Source organism: Lagopus leucura, unplaced genomic scaffold (genome assembly GCF_019238085.1).
Source record: "Lagopus leucura isolate 7727_CA_CO unplaced genomic scaffold, USGS_WTPT01 Super-Scaffold_100159, whole genome shotgun sequence".
NCBI lineage: Eukaryota > Metazoa > Chordata > Aves > Galliformes > Phasianidae > Lagopus > Lagopus leucura.
In genome coordinates, this window is record NW_024962335.1 from 34,081,523 (window position 1) to 34,100,977 (window position 19,455).

Consider the following 19,455-nt stretch of genomic DNA (forward strand, 5'->3'; position numbering starts at 1 on the left):
CTGAAGCTTTTACCCAGGAACTGTAGACACCCACTTTTGAGAATGTTAGCTAGAGGAAAAACAAGCCACTGATAAATGATAGGCATTGTCTACATTTTGGAAATCTTCCTAGTTATTTACACATCTGTGTATTATCTTGTATTGATCACTGGGTTTTGTATGTGCATGTGTGTCTTGTTTCTCTCCCCTCCCCCTTCCTCTCCCCTCTCCTTTTCTTCTTTTATTTTATTTTATTTTATTTTATTTCCTTCTTTTTTTTTTTTTTTTTCATCTACCGCAAACCTTAATTCAATTATAGAAACCAAACACCCAGGCATGCATAAGAGCGCTTGTTTTATAGAAGATGAGCATGGGGACTTCAAAGCCAGTGTAGAAATCTGCTATTGCAGAAAAACTTGACTTTAGCCTTTATCTATGTCTAAGTTTATTTTTTTCTTTCTTTCCATTCTTTCAAGAATTGTGTGGCCCTGGTGACTTGAAGGAAAATTCATGAAGTTCAGGTCATTTTATCAGTCTGTGCAGCCGCTCAGCCAGTAATAAACATTTTATTAGAACAGTGATAACTGGAATAGTAGGGTGCATTTGAGCTAGCAAGCCACATGAAAATGAGAGACAGTTGCTGAAATCAAGAGAACTACAAAGTGAAGGAACAAAAGCATAAGTAAGTGAATTATTACGCTGGGCTCAGAGATGTGACATACCAAGTGCTGTGCCTCCTATAAATTTGATGGCTTGATGATTTACCATAGGAGGGCTTTTCAGTAAAGAAAATGAAAACTTCTAGGAGGGCTCTTCAGTTCCAAGAAACAGCACCAGGAGAGATGTACTCTTTGTGTCACAACAGCTGACTTGGCATTAAAAGCACTGATACCAGTGAATGAGTCTGGAAGAAGCTTCATTTTCATTCCTATTAGGGTTTAAAAGCACTAGTGCCAGATCCCACAGTTCTTGTTAAGCAAAGCTTTCATTGATGTGTTCTTAATCTGGAAAAAGTCAACATAGTTATTTATGGAACTGTAGTGCCTAGGGGCTCTAATAAAAACTGTGCTAGACATTGTACCTATATTTAGTAGCAGCCAGTTAATGTCTCATAGAACTTAGTGGTCTGCATAGACAAGACTGATAAAGCAGATAGGGGGTAGGAATTGATGTTATTCTTGTTTTAAAGATGGAGAGCAAGGGTTGGAGACGGCTGGGGGATTTTTTCTAAGCCATGTAGTGATGATGGATGTTTATTTCCCATGCATTTGCAGTGGAACTGGCCATATAGATCCCTTGGTTGTGCTGAAAGTCTCAGCCAAACATAAGCACCCTAGTTTTGGCAGGATATTGGGAAGTCTGTGACAAATGTGTAATTAGTATAGATCTAGACATTCCAGACCAGCTTGCTAAGCCAAGAACATCCATTTTTGGAGATAGTTTTCCTCCAGTTAGGGCTGCAGAATTCAGACCTAAGAACCATGTCTTTGGTCAATGTAAGGATATAAAAATAAATTGTTAGAAAACAGAGCGAAAAGGAAATGTAAGCCCATAGAATCTTGATTACCCTGAAATCTCCTTTGTCCTCAATGCATGTGGCTCCCTCTTGCCTTTTGTAGAAGCCATCTGAAACCCACCAAGACTCGATTGCATCGCAACTGGATACCTAGGCTTGGGCTGGCTGTCTGAAGAGAACTCTTTTAAGCGAAATTTGGCAGCTATGCCTGGAGCACCTAGGTCCATAGAAACCTAGCCTGTCACAGGAATTTAGGCCAATAACAACCACTGTGTTTTGGAAAGTGACCAAGAAGGCAGAAAAAGGACTCTGGAAAATTGGAAGGTGTTCAGAAAAGAGCTCACCAAATGATCCGAAGCCTAGAAAATATTCCTTACATTGAGAGTCTTCAGAAACTCCATCCATATATTTTACTAAAGAGAAGGCTACAAAATGATTTATTAGAGATATCAATATGGGCAGTGATACAAAGCAAGCTGACTCTTAGTTTATTTATTTGATTTTGCTCTGAGATTTAACTGTTCTAGGACAAATTTAGAATAGGGATAGTACACAAAATCACATTCAGTGGTGAATGTTTGAGTTTGATTACAGTTTGAGTAAGATTAACCTAGAAGAACCAAGAGACCTACAGTGGATTCTTCATCACTTAAAAATTTGAAAAATTTTAAGAAAAGCTGAAGCTTCTTTTCTGACAGCTGCCAAGCTTTCCCCCACTTGCCTCCTCCCCACCTATTCCCAGCTCTCTGCAAATGTGTGATGAGATTTCAGTGAGAAGCATCTTGGGGGGCATAGGAAGAGTACAGACTGGCCAGCCAGGGTAACACATCCAGGATGAAATGTCCAGGTGCAGGGAGTGGGAACACATAATTAAAAAAAAATAAAAAGAAAAGAAAAAGAAAAAAGATTGGCTGGTGTATGCACACAAATCAATAAAAAGCATAATGCATCTTTCTTTAATTAAATCTCACCCTTGAATTCTCTGGGCAGCCCAAGCTGGCGGCGACCTCTGCCCCTCCTCTGTTTTGCTGACTGGCACAGCTGTTAGTAAATCACCTGCTGGTGTGGCTCTCCCGGGTTTTAAAGGTCATCTGTCAGAGGCTGCTGGGAAGCGATAAAGAAGAAAAGTAAAACTAACAGCCTAAAAAAAAAAAAAAAAAAAAAAAGCCATTCTGAAAGCAAAGCCATTTGAGCACAGAGCGTCCAGCCTTTCCATTTGGCCTACTGTTTACCTTGCTGACACCCAGGGATTCCCTCTCCCCACTCCCCTGTCCCCAGGCACTGTGCCATGTTTGCAGGATGGTGATGGCAGGAATGACAGCAAGTACATTTCACTGCTTGCCATCATCAGATATGCTCTGCTTCTCTTGACTGAACCCTGTGAGACCAAGTCCCTTCTTCCCTGCCAGCTCTGTTATCATACCAGGCATCTGATTCCCCTCTCTGTGCACAGCACCTAGCTCTCATGGTCCTCTACCTACTCCAGGTTATTTAGCAAAGCAGAAGCAGCCATAACCTCAGTGTGTTATTATATTTCTAGTGATTCATGGCTCTAGAGGGGCAATGGTTCTCCAAACAAGTTGTGTCAATGTGGGCTGTCTGCTGAAGGCCAGCAATGTGACTGTGCTGAATTTGATAGCAGTTTCTATGGGGGGGAGTAGCAGTTGATACTCAGGTAAGTAAATATGATGTTATTTTTACAAATATAATGTTATTTTTATGAAAGGGGTACATGCACAAGACCCAGATAATTTGCAAGCTTGTTTGCCACCCGATAATTATAGACATATTTTCAATGTTACTGTTTTGATTCAGCATATAACAGCACATAGTGACCTTCTCAGTTTTTGTTCCCAAGTCAGGCAGAATGTGCAAGTTCTGGTGCAATTTCATTTTTATTTTCTTTGGTTCTTTCATACACTAAAATGAAAGGGAAGCCCGAGGATTTGGAACCCGCTCAAAGCTATGCTATTGTGAACATTATCACAGCTATTGGGCAGCTCCTGTCTTATTCGTCTGTGTTTACTTCCAAACACGTGCATTTTCTGTGCAATAAAAATTACAACAAACCATAAAAATATTTATATTTATTAGGCTATTGTATAATTTTGACTCTAATCAGAGCTCCAGCAAGGCGCAAGCTCCAGCAAAACAAGCCTTATTTTAATTTACTGAGCATTTAAACTCACAGGAAGAGAATTCAAACTAAACCAAATTTGTGTTCTAATTCTGATGACTTCATTATTTTCATACCTACATTGAATTTAGCCTATTTTGACCACAGACCTTCCAAGTAGATAACCCGTCAGTGGTCTGTACCTCTACACCAATTTTCCTTCTTCTTTCTAATGCTTTTCCATTACCTCATAGAGAACGACTGCAGGATTCTAGCTGTAGCCCTTTGGACTAGATCTTGGCTATGCTACAGTTTGTTGCAATTGCTTTACTATCACAAGGATGTAGAAGGCTGGCTTGACTGGACTGTTCTATGGAGAAGCATCAGAACAGCAAAAGAGACATACGTGAGTGAGAATGGGGACTGATGGTCTTTTACTGCTCATTCCTCATCTCTGACAAAAGCGGAGCCTCCCAGGAGCTGACCAGCTGGGATGGTGGAATCCAAGAGTGACGACACCCCTGGTACAGCCGCAGTGAGGAATTTGATGCTGTATTTCTGTGTCACCAAAGCTATGTACCTGGCTCTTGGTTTTCTGACTTGCTCCCTCACAAAGGGAAACTTGTACATACTGCAGCAACCATTAGAGTAGAAAGGAGAAAAAAATCAGCTGTTGGCAGAATCATTTGTTTAGCTTGGAAGAAATCAGCTGTTTAGTATATCAGAAAGGAGAAATTCTCAGCAAAGAAAACAAAAATTTGAGGACACCACATCAGGCAATTGCTCTTCTACTGCAGTGAATAACTCATAGATGTTTCCCCACCCCTTACACCTCGATGATACATAAAACCAGCCCCGCCACCATAAACATTAAGCTATCTGAAGGGCCCTAATATATCTCTGCATTGCAAATAGTAAGAGTTGTTCTCCATAAAGTTTCCTTGGGTACTGTGGAGCAATGCATAGAGGCAATTTGCGAAGCCTCCCAAGTCACCAAGCTTCAGGAGCTGAACAGCTTCACATTACACCAAAGGACGATGACATAGGGCAAGCTGCAGGCAGAGAGGAACTGACACGCTGCCTCTGCCTGCTGTCACATCAGCCATGGTGTCAGGGATGAGTGAATGACAAGATGGGCTAGCCTCAACAAAGCATTGCTTGCTTTGCAAAGCAGGAAATGTGTAGAGAGGCCACTCCTGCTCCTTCTATTCATCTGTGATTCTGAATGTCCTGTAGGAAGTAGCACTCATGGACATCGCTGGTGTAAACACCTCCATCACTCAGGTACTCTTTATTGAGCAAAGAAAACGGTCTCTCAGGTATTTTTGGTTAGGAACATCTGTATCTCTTTTGCCAGAGGTTGTTTCGTTTGAAAGGTCAGGGACTTTGCTTCTTTGTAGCTTGGACCCTAGTTAACATAGGTATAAAGGATATTGGTTATGCTTAGGCTTTCCTAACAACAGATGTGACAATCCAAGGTAGAAGACATTAAAGAAAAGCTGCAATTTAACTAGATATAAGAAGCATGTTGTAGATTTTTTTTGAAAGTGCAGATTTTCTTTCCGCACTATAGCTAAGGCAAGCTTGAGGCAAATGCTTAAAAGGCTTTGTACTTGAAAATTCTTTGGCTGAGCTTCTAAAGGGGGGCTATTAGAAAAAGGGGGACAGGTCCTTTTGCTGAGTCTGATGAAATAGGACAAGGAGTAATGGTTTCAAACAAAAAGAGGGGAGATTTAGATTGGATATGAGAAAAAAGTTCTTTACAGTAAATGCAGTGAAACACTGGAACGTTGCCCAGGGAGGTGGTGGACATCCTGCCTCTGGAGGTCCCTCTGGGGTCAGGCGGGACCTGAGCAACCTGATTGAGTTGCAGATATCCCTGTTCATTGCAGGGGATTTGGAATAGAAGGTCCTTTCCAACTCCAAAGGATTCTATGATTCTATAACAAGCTTTACCAGTCTGATTGGAAGACAAGCTGCAGCAGTTATATTCAGCACAAAGCTCAAAACCCCCCTTTCCTGTGCAGCTTAAGTTTCCCCATTCCACGTTGCTCCACCCACCTGAAGAAAAGATCAAATGACATCATGAAGATGAGTTAAAATTCTGTTCTCAAACCCACATGTGTCAGATCCAAACCCTGAGACAAATGAGTGCTCAGTCAGTAATTTAGGCAGAGATGTACTTTTATGGAGTCATTCAAGAGCCACTGTAAACCATAATAAGGGCTAAACACAACATAGTGAGTATTTTGGCAAAACAGCTCATTGTTGAGAAGATGTTCTTTGCAATTTTACTCTTTCACTTCTGACAGACATTGATGAGTGTATGACAAGAAGAGAGCAGGAGAGAGAACATATATACACATGCCCAGCACCAATATCCTGAATGTAATCCTGAACTTGTGGCTCTCCAGAGTTTAGAGAAGCATGTGATATGGGAGTGGGAAAAAAGATCATGACCAGTAACAGAAGTTTCAAAAAGTTAGGCTATTTTTTGTGTGTGTGTGTGTTTGATACTTTGAGCTGCCTTTGACTGTCCCCTGACTAAGAGCATAGGTTGCTTTCCAGGCAAGCCAAGACAAACTCAAATCATTTCCTACCACCAGGGTAGGTACATCTTGTTTAGTTTTGATGACTGGGCTCTGCTTTGACTAGAACTTGCCTGATAGAGGCCTATACCCTGTCCCTTCACCATGCTTTTCCTGAGCCATCACAATTTTAGCCCTCAGAGAATTAAATAATGTGATTTTGATGGTTGAGACTCCCCAACTTATGACATTTTATTCCCTAAACCTTGCTTTTCTTTTTAGTTATAGATGTTCAAACTGTCTATGAAATACTTTTTGGAGAGTGTTGAATGCGTTCTGCTGTATAGATCTCCATGAGATATGACACGTCATGTATGTATTTATGAGTGCAATCTCTTCAGGGCTTAGGCTTGAAACATCAGTGAGAAAGAAAACCACCCAAAGAACTGAAAGGAGAAGAACCCGAAGAATCCTGCTCCCTCTCCATAGCTGATGAGCTGGGAGCTGAGACATGGCCTGACCAAGGGGAAATGGACTTCCAGCACAGGTTCCTCTGGGGACACCATAGCCAGGCAAGTGGATGGGAACATACGGGGCTGCCAAATGGACCCATTTCTGGAATGGACAGCTGTGACAGGAGAATCTTTCCTCACTTTTTACTCTCAACAATATTCCAGATGAGGCAGCAGACTTCTGACCTGTGACCCATATCCGCTGTTTTGGGGGCACCGTTATCTCTTCTCAGGAATGAAAGCCCCCAGCTGATGACAGTTGAACTTTTCATCTCCATCCCTGCTGGAGCCTTATCATACACAGGACTTTAATCCTACACATCACTTAAGAAATATTATTAAAGGTCTGCATATACATTTTCAGATAAAATTGGCTCGTGATAATATTACTGTGTAATTATGGAAATGAGAAAATAATCCCCTCAGGCTTTGCTGTAATGACTTCTGAACATCTTGCATCATCACAGGCAGACAGCAGGCTTCAGAATGCCATGCATTATTAAAAGGAATGTGGAAAATCTTGATTTGGTTGGTGTTGATGTCTCTAGCAGGGGAGGATACCTTGTATCTTCACAGAGAAATTGGATCAGGTAGAAAAACGTGATCTTTTAGAAAATACCTAATCTTTACTTGATCTCCTGTCTTTTGATGCGTCAGTAACTGCATTCCTGGCAACTACTCCTGATGATACTGTGGCCTTCAGAAATCTTGGCTACACAGTCTATGCTTTCATTCTGAATCAAAATGCAGTGTGGGACTGTTGCAGACCTAGCTGCACAGTGCACATAGATGCATCAGACCATGTCAATTTGTGGTATTATTTTTTTACTGCTAAGAGAACAGTTGATGTAGGAATGATCTTGTCTGAATATACTCTTCGGTCAACAGCTGGGTGTGTGATGTGTGTGCTGAACTTCCAGCATGAAGAAATTCTTAGGAAGGACATCAGATCACTGCTGAAGTATTAGAGCCTACTCAGTGCACAAATATTTGTGGTCATGGAGATGAAAACACACAGATGGACTTCCCTGGGAACTCTTTTGGTAATTTTGTTTTGTGTTAGAACCATCACTGAGAGGGAAGTTTTGATAATCATGATACTCAGACAGGTAATACACACGCAGAATTCTTCCTGTAAGTCCACCTTTACTCTTTACCTTTTAATGAGCCAGTAGAGAAGTTAGAGTTGTGAACAAGACTTCTGCTAGTAATCTTTCAACTAGGGTTTCACACAACTACAGTGTCTGCTCCAGAAGTAGTGCCTCTTATTTTATTATGTTGGCCAGCAACGTCAGAGACAAATGGTGGTGGTAATGGCAGTAGAGGTTGGGCCTTCCTGTCAGTATGCCATTATGTTTTGTTGCTGTGTGACAGGTGGCAGCAGAGGAGAAGTGTGACAAAATGGTGTCTGACATGGAAGAACGTATGAAACAAAGGTGTGTCGTCGAAATCCTTCATGCAGAAAAGATTGCACCCATTAATATTCATTGATGTTTGCTCAATTTTGTGGAGACCAAAAGATGAATGTGAGTGCAGTGAATCAGTGGGTGGTGCAATTCAGCAGCACAGTGGTGTGAAAGACAAGCCGTGTTCTGAATGCCCATACAGATTTTATGAGCGCAGCATGCAGGCTCTTATTTAATGCTGGCAAAAAATGCATAGATAGCGGTTGTGACTGTGCTGTATTTTGTAGCTGAGAATTTGCTCTTTTTAATAGAGTTATTATGCTCTTTGTATCTGTTATAATTTCCTTGGAAATAAATAGGAGGCATTACATTCAGAGCGACCTATGTAGCTAAACAGTGGCACACACGTGTTAAACCCAGCAATGCTGGATTCCCTGAAGGAGTCCAGCATGTACCAGTAAGCTCAGACAAGTCAAGTTGTTTGTTCAAGGAAGTCAACTGTGGGAGCATATAATCTTCATGAAGAATTCACTTTCTTTTCAATCGAAATACAAGAATTATGGCAAGGCTCTCTTAAATGGAACTCTTCTAAAAGACACTTTTGATAGCATTTCATCCATTTAATCTATGCTCCCTTAGCCAATCAGAAAAACCTCCTGTAGTTCACATGATGGTCTTCTAGTAACTTCTTCCCTGGCATTGTTTTGTGACTTGCAATTGTAAGAGGACTCATCAGGGTTTTGGAGTTTCCTGGAACTGATCCTTATTTTTCTTTGCTTTCTCTTTTTCATTGTAACTGTACACACTGTGACCTAGATCTGATGATGTTATCCGCATTGGGGATTGTGAGGGCTCACAAAAACGCTATCAATTCTAATCTTGGGAAATCATAGCTTGCTGCTCAATGTTTGCTGATAGCACATCTTGGTAGCGGAGCACTCCAATACCAGTGATATGCAAATATATTAATATGCCATCCATTCACTATGTGTAAGTATCTCCATTCAGAAGAAGAGTATTATCAGATGGTCAAATCAGTGCTGTTCTTAGACACATTTACTCCAGGGCAATCAGAAAGATTTTTGCTATATGGCAACCCTTGTTTTCTGTAGGCGTAGGAATTGAGATTTTCTTAGGTAAGGTTAACAGATGCTGCTTTTATGTTTTTTATCATTAGTCTCATTGTATGGTGTGGAAATGGGTGTCTCCCACCCGCCTCTTCCTTCCTCACGTCAGTGTGTTCAGGCCACACCCTTATCTCTCCATCGTTGCAGTAGTGATGGTTGCCTTCACATGCTGAAGGCACAGTCTGAACATGTTATGCCATGCTGCAGTGCTCTCAGTGGTTGTAAAGCAGGTGACTGGCTAGATTTTCAAACCTTTAAAGGCTCAAGCTCTGTCTTCACTGCAGACTTTCCAGGGAAGCTTTGGCACAAACACTTGGACACATTATTTTTTTTTGAAAAAGGCCACTGTGAGTCTCTGTCATTCCTCCCACCCAGTCATCCCATCTGACACTCTATAGCTGAGCCAACTCCTACTTCGTTTAACTGCATTTTCTGAGGAAGGGCTTTCAAGTGTATTCTCCCAGATACCGAAATAGTAGGTGTCACTATACACATAATCTTTTAACAATTCAGTTGAGAATTATTAGTGATTACTGTTGTGTTCCTCAATCTACAAAACAGTGACCACACATAGCTATGACAAAAACATCTGCAATGTACCACCACGATGTTTCACCTTGTGTTAGCCACAGAAATCCCTGAGAGCTACAGAAAGCAGAAAGCTGCACTGTCTTCTGAACTTCTGTGGCAATGGGATCCCAAGGGTTATTTTTCACCTGTGATTAATGAAATTGTACCTACACTGGTGCTTAGCTGCATATTTAGCTCCGAGTGGCCAGAGTCAGTGACATATAAGATGGACCATTACTGAAGCTCATGGCCCTGTCTCAAAGCCAGGAGCAAATAAGTGGTCTGATGATGATTATTTATTATTTTCCAACATTACATGCTGTATTTGGTCATGTTCAGTAACTCTGTAGTAATCAGACAAGATGGAATGGTGGTTTGTCAGCTGATTTAATTAAAAACACTTTTTTTTTTTTTTTTTAATTGCCTCTCACACATCATTAATATTCCAAGACGCGCCTGCAATCTAAAGATTGAAATCAGTCTCACTGTACTCTTTTCAAGCTTGAATTCCCAGACGCACAAACCTGGGAAAGAGTTTTAAAGGGACAGGTAATATTTACAAGCTACTTTAATTACATTGAAATGGACCACTCATTGGTCCAAATAAATGCTTATTAAGGGACCAGTCTTTCAGGTTGCTGTTAAATGCAGTGCAGGATTTGCTTCCATGGATATGAATGGGAATAGAATATATTTAGCATTTCCCAGGAATCAGGTCTTTGCTCTGCTGATTTTTGTTCATTCAGATGGTTAATTATGTAAATATATTAAAAAGACTTGAATAAATAGCACTGCACCCTTTTTAGCTCAATTTATTATTTACATATTTAGCAAGTGTTGTATCATCCCATTTCTGGAGTGCAAGGTAAGACTTATTTCACGGTGACAGTATTTCAGCTGACATATGTACTCAATTTACAACCAAATTACAAGGAAAATAAACCCCAAGCACTTAAAATTATACACAGAAGTTTATTTAAGCAGTGATTAGCTTTCATCATCAGTATGCATGTTTTTGTTTTCTTTAAGATACCCTTCCATTCTCAGTCACAGCTGCAGCCCTCCTGCAGCACTGTTACTCAAAGACTTGAGCTGAGCTATATAGATATTTCAAAGCTGAAAACTGTACAGCCTTCTTATGTTAAAGTTAAGGCAACTAGACTCAACAACCACTGCTGAATGAAGGTAAAAGCTTGAGAACGTTTTTCATAACAGTCATTACTGTAGCTGATAGCCATTAGAGTGTTTTTGTACAGTAAGCCTACGCAGATACTATCTCTCTTGTCTGTCTGTTCCAACATGCATCTCATCTCATTTGTAGCCCTTTGCTTTAATTAGCTGAAGTCCTTGCTTCTTTCATATGTCAACCAGCCTGTGTACACTTCCATATTTTTAATCAGTAGCCTGTTGTTGTCTTTACATTGTCATTCACGCTAACATATAAATCTGCCCTTCTTATGATCCTCACTGCTTGGTAGAAGTCAAAACATGCTGTTTAGTTTTCCTGTTCACTGATTTCCATTTGTTTCATGTTCCAATGCTGGCTCTTTTCCCCTTTTGGGCATGCTGTGAGAATTAAATTTAGTGTTTAAATGCCAAAAACACAGTCCTTTTTCCCCTTTGTCCATGCAAGGGTCATCCTGACCCATGCTTGGGTGCTTACCTTACCAGAGTGGTCTGTGTGTGCGCCCTCAGCCTAAATGGGGTTGGTTGAGAGGGACTGCCACAGACTGACATAGGTTAGCTAATAAAACAGGTGCAAAACTTATGTGCTCTCCTTGGGGCATGACTGGCTTTTTGCTGCTGCTTCTCTCTTTTTCATTTAATCTACTACAGCAGCATATTCCATTTCACCAACAACACAGCTGAATCCTGAGACACCAAGACTTAAAAATAACCAGATGTAAAAGAATGAGAGGGTGGCATGTGGCTGTCCTCCGGCTTTTAAATTTTCCGGTTCAGTGGGGAGGAATCTGAGGCTGTCTGTAGCTGTCTGACAGGTGGAGCGGCTGGCCCTGACATCTGTGCCTGTGGCTGATCCCTGAACTGAGCCGGGAGTGCTGTCAGGATGTCATCTAGCTTCTGGTCCATCTGCATGACCTGTTAAGGAATCAGAAAGCAGATGAGCTGTCAAATGGCTGCACATACTATTGATGAGAGGCAGTCACTGGTGAAAACCCTGGCAGGGAAAGTTGGCCTCTGCAGTCCTCTGGAACCAAGAGCTCTTCCAGCCAACCTCTCTAGCTAACACAAAAGCCAAATGATGCCATGAAGTCACATGGAAGGGTGTGAAGCAATGTTATGTAGAAGCAGAAGAGCAGGACGTTGCTGGTCCTGGCACTAGATTACTTCTGTCAGCCATTTTGTCTGCCAGCACTTTCCCAGTGTTGTCAGCTCAGCGATGATGCATCCTGCAAACGTGTGCCCTGAAACTCCCTTTCTTTGGTTTATCCTGAGAGGTGTTTTTTTTTTTTTCTTTTTTTTCTTCTTCTTTTTTTTTTTTTTTTTTCCCCCTCTCTCACTACCTTTCCCAAACCATCAACATCCTTAGTTTTAGGACATTATGCTTTCCATTACTGTGTTGGTAAATTGCTAAATTGCTCCCCTCCTATCACACTGTAAATACATGCCTCTGTGCTACATATTACAGTTAGAGATTCTACAGGTACTGTGTCTATTCCCATGCATTGTTAGGAGGATAGCCTACTGAAAACCACAACATAATACCAATGACTTCATTACAAAGAAAGAACAACTGTTGTATAGGAAGCTTGATATGCAAATTCTCACTTCGTTGCTCTCCAGATGCAGCTTCTCAAGCAGTCTCTGGACAGAAACAGGGAAAAGCAACTCTGGATTTCTTCCTACCACTTTTTATAATCATGACCTATATCTAGGAGCCTGAGAGAGGCATTATCCCATTGCTGTGATAAAGCCTGCATTCACCACAGATGGCATCCTGCTCGACTTCATGTCAGCCAGCATGACAGGCTGTGGACTGCTGATGGCTGTAGTTTACTCTAAAGGCAAAACTGTGGCCAGCAGCTTGTAGACCATTGAGATTGCTTATAATTATGCTTGAATACAGTGCAGCTTTGTGTAACAGATGAGCCCAAGAAAAATGAGCATTTTTAAGAACATTGGATGGTTCGTTTTACAGTTATCTCCTGTGAAAGTCTGAGTCTCTGAAAACTATAATCTGTCCCAGTGGGTCTAATAAACTTTGATAGCAGAGCCTTTAAAGTGATATCAGATCTAAACTGAGCTTTCATTAACAAGGGAGAGAGAATGAGAGCAAGAAGGATCGCAGCCTTTTTCTGTGCAAAGATAACAGAAATAGCTATTGGCAGCATGGACTGAAAGTATAGCAGGGTGAGATTGCTTTAAAAATCAGTGCAAAGAAGATCACCTTATCCACTTTGCCTTCTTCTGCCTTTTCTCGCTCTAAATGTCTGCTCACTGGGGGGCCTCTCAAACCTGAAGGTACCAGAAGCTCATTCAAGCTATATCATTTTGACAACCACTCTCCTATACAAAACCTTATGCCAGCTGGAAGAGGAAGGAGTGGAGACTCTCTCCTACTCACAACGGGAGATGTGCTCATCTCTCATTCTGGATTTCAGTTTTCCTCTCACAGCTACTTTATTTTCCTTGGTCATGGGAAGAGACCCTGATAAGGGGCATCTGTCTTCTGGCTTGCCTGACCCTGTGACACCAGGGGCAACTTTGTCTTTTCCCTTATCTCATGAGCTGTTGGCAGAGTTGGTGATGTTGTGGCAGATATTTCCCTCCCTTATACGTTCACAGACTGAAAAATCCTTTTCTTGGGTGCACCAGCAGCATAATCTGCTAGATATTACGTTGGTTGGAAGTCTGGAAGTCACTAGTGGCTGAAGGGTTAAAGAGCATGGAATTAATTTGAAAACCACAGCCTTTATTTTCTCCTCCATTCTTGAAAAGCCTGTTTGGCTGAGACTGGTAATGACTCAACAGAATCTTTCTTAAGCAGAAATGTTGCATAGAGCAGAAACTAAAGCCGAATAAATACATTATGGTAGTGTAAAAGAGATGTAGGCAGGGAAATGGAATCAGGAAGATGAAAGATCTTTTGGGGCTTTCTTTTGTAAAACTTTAGAGATTTTGATCTTTGCACTTGATCTTAAATAAATTATGCGTATGTATTCCATATAATTTAAACTTTCTGCATTTCTCTGCATTTTGCCAACTCAGTAAAAGAACGTGATTGAGAATAATTTTATGCGCTTTTCTTTCCAGAAAAGGAGGAGATTGGAGAATGTAAATATTCATTTGTAGGGAGAAAAAAAAAAAGAAATTCATACAAAAGGGAGTAGATTACAATACACTTCTGTCCGACCTTCCATGCAAAGACCTGCAAATGTTTTTTCAACAGTAAAAAACAGAGCTGCAAAGTTCTCCTTTGCCAGCCAGATACATGGGAGGGGTTTAACTGTCATTGCTGAGATTAGAAGCAAGATCCTGCACATGAAGTGACCTGTAAGGAAATGTGGTCAGTGGCAGAGCTCTTCTAATCCTTAGCTTTGCATTTTACACACATGATCAAGCCACCATTTTCTGGCTTCAGATACTTTAACATATGCCTAACTTTGAACATGCAACTAAGCCAGTAAAACAAGTGTTTTGGAAAGACAAATTCTTAAGTACCTTGTCAAATTGGAGCCTGTATAAAAAGAGTTCAACTTTGGAGGCTAGTTACCAAGATTAAAGAGTGACAAAAGAGCTGTGGACATTTAAAGGCTTCACTATAGTCATTAGGACGACTAACAGGTTTAAAAGACTTCTCACGTGGGTAAGGGTTTTTCAGAGAAAAATTCCTGGTTTTAGATTTCTCTCAAGCCATCCAGCAGCTTTTGCTTTCCTTAAATCTTACTGCAAACGGGACGAGCTGCCGGTTTTGAGTAGCAGAGCCAGGCCAGTGCTCGGTAAGGGGTTAAATTGTGCAATATGTTTCTCAGCTGAGTAAAGTGAGAAGCCATCCCACTCAGCCCCGAGTTTCCAGAGCCATGTGATATGTCCCTCGCAGGCTCCTTGGAGACAGGTGAGTTTGGCAGCTGTCCACCGGCAAATGGCAACAAAACTCCTGTTCTCCTACATCACAAAAGAGTTACAGAGACGACCTATAAAATTGTTAGAATGCTTTTATATCCTTTCAACTGCCCCGAAGAAAGGAGACAGCAAAAGCAGTTTAAAATATTACACTGTTTTTATTGGGGCTATGAGGTGAGCTGAACGGGTGTTGAAATGTTTATTCGTTTTAACATACCCCCCCCCGGAAAGGGGCTGGATTACACGGTGACATTCAGGACAAAGAAAACTCCTTGCAGAAAGCTCAGTGAGCCACAACAAGCCCCGAAGGGGAGCTGGGATAGTCACCCTCCGGGACACAGCACGTCCCTGCTGTTAACCTTGAGTACCAGGTTAGCTTTTGAATTGTCGTTGCTTTTAAACCTCTGCTTGTGAGAGCTGGTTCTCATTCTCAACCCCTTTTCTAAATAATCCCTTGAACTCCTGCAGCAGAAATACTTTGTGTTGAGGGGACCCTAAGAATGGCAGCAGTGTGGAGGATTGTCTTGTGCTAGGGATTTGCCACATGCTGGACAGATTCCTAACTCCCCCGAGAGCTCTTTGACTTGTTTTTGCACATGTACACTATAAACAGAATGCATGTGTAGAAAACTAGGAGCAGACACATGATCTCTCCAAATCTTTGCACTTTAAGCCAGAAAATCCCCCCCCCCCCCCAATCGCTTCCCGCCCACAGGTTGTGCTTATCTTTTTAATACTATTTTTGGAGGCTGGAAAGCCACTGTCAATTATGTGCATAACACGCTGACTTGAAGTATTTCCAGAGGAGTAGCAGAAGGGAAAGATGATCTGCTGGAGCACTGAAGTAAATCTGAAAACTCACAAACATGCTCGTGTTGCTGAGTAGGTGGAGCTTTGTACCAAAAGCTAAACCCCATAAATCAAATAAAGTTGTTATCACCTTAAACCTCTACTCTCTCCCTGTCTGCAGTGGTTCTATATCAGCTGATCAAAATGGCTGAGTTGCACAGCTTACATGCAAAATGGCTAGGCTGCTGTTACCAGGCAGGCAGCACAAAATGGAGGATGGGGAAGAAGATGGTCCAATTTGTGTTACCCATCAAAATGTCGTGGAGATGGAGGACTGGAAGAGATGCTGTTGAGGACCATGCTGTGCTACTGGAAGCACCACAGGATATCCAGGCTTTCTGTTTCCAGTGTGCAGCCACCATCCTACAGTAAACTGCAAGCCTAAGCATAGATGACCAGGAGCCACAAAAGAACAGTGGATGCAGGAGGCAGTCAAGGGCATTCCCAGTGTGTCTGCAAGAGAGGGATTACTACATAATATTTTGCAATGGCACTGCAAAATGGGTGACAGCTAGGGCTAGAGCTGCCATCTGTTGCACTGCATCCAAACACAACACCCCAGATCAGCATTTCCAAACCAACAGTAATCCCAGCTCAGTCCCCTGGATACCCATTCTCTTTCAGAGGTCCACATCTGAGCTCACCACCACCTACACATGCTCCCCCAAGACCCTACAATTTTCTCAGCTTCCAGCCTTTGCTGCAGGTCCATGCTTGCAAGGTAGCTAAAATGCAACAGGTCGCATTGGCTCCGACTTGCACGTATTTAATTGGAGGGCTTTATCCTCAAATGCTTGGAAAAGAATAGTCTGATGGGTAAGATTTCTTTTGCATGGGGAGAAGAATGTATGCGAACCTTTGTCTGCCATAAACATATACATATTTTTAAATATTTCCAACTTACTACCTGTGATAGGTCACCTAAGGTCTATTCACAGGGGAAAATGGTGTCAATTTAGTTAAATCAGATATAATTTAATTAGACTAATACAAACCATTTTATGGATGTTTCCATTTCTGAATTGTGTAACACACTGATTTAACTTAAATTCCTTATCCAAACATTTGTGCCATTTCCTCATGTTGACCAGGTCTGTCACCTGACTTTTCTTGTTGTAGACTGATTTGATTAGCTAAGTTTAGCTTTATATGCACATCTGGTCTTGTAGCTTCTATCTGCCTACAGTTAAATCCAATTATTCAAACTTACTAATTGCCTATCATACAGTTAGAAGTCTGAACTGTTTATTTTAGGAATTGCTTTATGCTTTAGCGTGTCTCTGTGTGGATTTATTGTCATCCAGAAACTGCTGATTCTGGGAAAGGAAATCTTTTCTCTACAGCACTGCGTGCAAAACAAAGCTGTATGCAAAATCACCTCTTTCTCATCTGGCTTGTCCCCATTAGGGAAATTTCTCTCAGGTAAAATACTGAAGTCATTTACGTGGTTGTTTTCTTTTGTTTTTCCTTTTTATCATGGCCAGCCAGTGTGCATATTGATGTGTCCTGTTGGTATCTGTCCTTGAAGAAGCAAATTACCATGTCAGACCAGGACTATCGGGAAGAGGGGGGGGACTTCTCTTGTGCAAGGTACAGCTCTTGTTCAGCTTTTGGGGGCTGGTCCAGCACAGAGCTCATGGATGTATTGGTTTGAAGCCTGTTAAGAGTCCTGCAGAGTTTGTCAAACATTTAAGTGCTTTGCTGGGCAGGAGCCAGAAATGGTCAGCAGTTTGCAAGACAATAACTTTAGGATAAGCTTTGGGAGTCTCTTAAAGTACTCTTCTGCACATATCTACACCACCATCTTTTTTTTCAGTCTCTGAGGAATGAGAATTGGTGGCATATACTGTGGCATCCTTAATAAAATGACTTTGGCATCAATATCAGCAGAGAACTGGCAGTGCGTCTCTCCTCTTAAAACAACAGTAAAATGGCTTTGATGAGCAAGCTCCCATTAACTGACTGTTTTGAGGGTGATGAGGGTGAGTTGTAACAGATTTGAAGTTGGCCCGAATCTTGAAACAATGCTGTATACCAAAGCAAGGCTGCTAGGTGGTACAAGCACAGGGAAACATCTCACTACGGTGTGTCAGTCCCAACAGTTAGCCACGCAGCTCTTGACTTCATTTAACTGAGACTAAAAATAGTGTGAAAAGGCTGAGTTCAGTCAATGGGAGCTTTTGCAACTAACCTCAAAGATACATGAGTAAAACCAACACAGAGCTCTTTTCCATGGCAGCTTATTGTTCTGGCAGACCCAATTCTCCATGAACACTAAAAATATGTAAACCACGTGGCTGTCTTGCTTGACTTATTCCACGTACCCTTTAGCAGATATCGGTTGTTTATTTTCATTTCATCAAACTTATCTAGATAGGTCCACAGTTTTCCAGGCCTCCCTTCCTTTATCCCAAACATCCCCACCCATTCTTAGGTCAGGTGTTACAGCCTTTGGTGGCCTAGAATATAGTAATCTTTATTTTAAGCATAGCTTCATTTGTTTTGGTTTCCACCTACCTTTCCTGTTTAAATGAAAACATAAAAATCTATCCCTCTGCATTTTGCTCCTGGGGTATTTCTTCTTGGTAACCCTTTGGTGAGCATTATATACTTATATATATCATGCCAGAGTTGCAACGATGAACTTCTGAAATATATGATCTGTGTTTTCAGTCTTTGCTCCTGGTGTAAGATGTTCTATGTCTAATTGCTAGGTATCTATCAACAGTTCAGCTCTGGATTTCTAAACAGCCCTGATTCACACAGGTCGTGTTAGCAGCTTTACTGCTTCTGTAAAGATGTGATATTATTGAATCCTGGCTTCCCAAGTAAGTGAGTTTTACCTGATTGTTTATCTATGTTGCCACAGTAGGTTTGGAATAAGCTGGCCATCTTCAGATACTTTTGAGAGAGGGACAGAATTCTTACAGATAAAAAGTCTGGACAGGTTTCTAAAAGTCTGCCACTTATGCAGAAGACAGAAATTGACATCAGTGTCTCACTGAAGAAAAGGCAGAAGAGGAAGGTAAACTGAATTATTAGACCCCAGAGAATCCACACAGGATGCCCTGACCGCAGGAAAAGCTCAACTAATCAACCGCAAAATGCAGAGCCATAGGAAACCAAGCGGCTTAATTTCTGTGGCTCCCAGAAGTACTTGTTTCTAGCTGAAGGAATTGAGCTGTGCCACTCCTTGAGTGGCCGAAGTGAGAACTTTCCAGAGCTGCAGTTGAGCAGCTGGATGTGGTGCAACTGCTGAGGGAGTTTGCTTCATTTTAGCTGTATGCACCTGTGTGTCTGTTTGCAGCCAGTCCCTTCAAACATTTGTTGTTAGTTTTTTGTTTTTTTTTTTTTTTTAATTTCCCTGGTAGGTAAATCTGCCTTTGAAGAGCTCCCTTTCTCGTGATTTACATACATAAATGGTTATTTCTGTTGTTGCAGGACGTTTCTTTCTTCACCCTCCTCCAGATCCTGCTCAGATCCTCCCTGTAATCTTGCCATCTCTCTTTGCGACATCGCTGCTCAGACCCACCCTGAATGACGCACTGCCATTTCTTAGCTCATTATATTGTGTGGCTACAAGTTCTGCTGCAAAACCAGCATGGAAAGAAACAACACAGAAAAATAACAAAGCTGGTCCGGCCACAAAGGTGGATATACAGCTACTGTGAGTCATGCTTTAATTTCACAATAAAGCAACCTTAGAACTTTATGCTCTAAGATGCTGATTAATTTAATTTTTAAATCTCTAAACAATAGAGGATGGA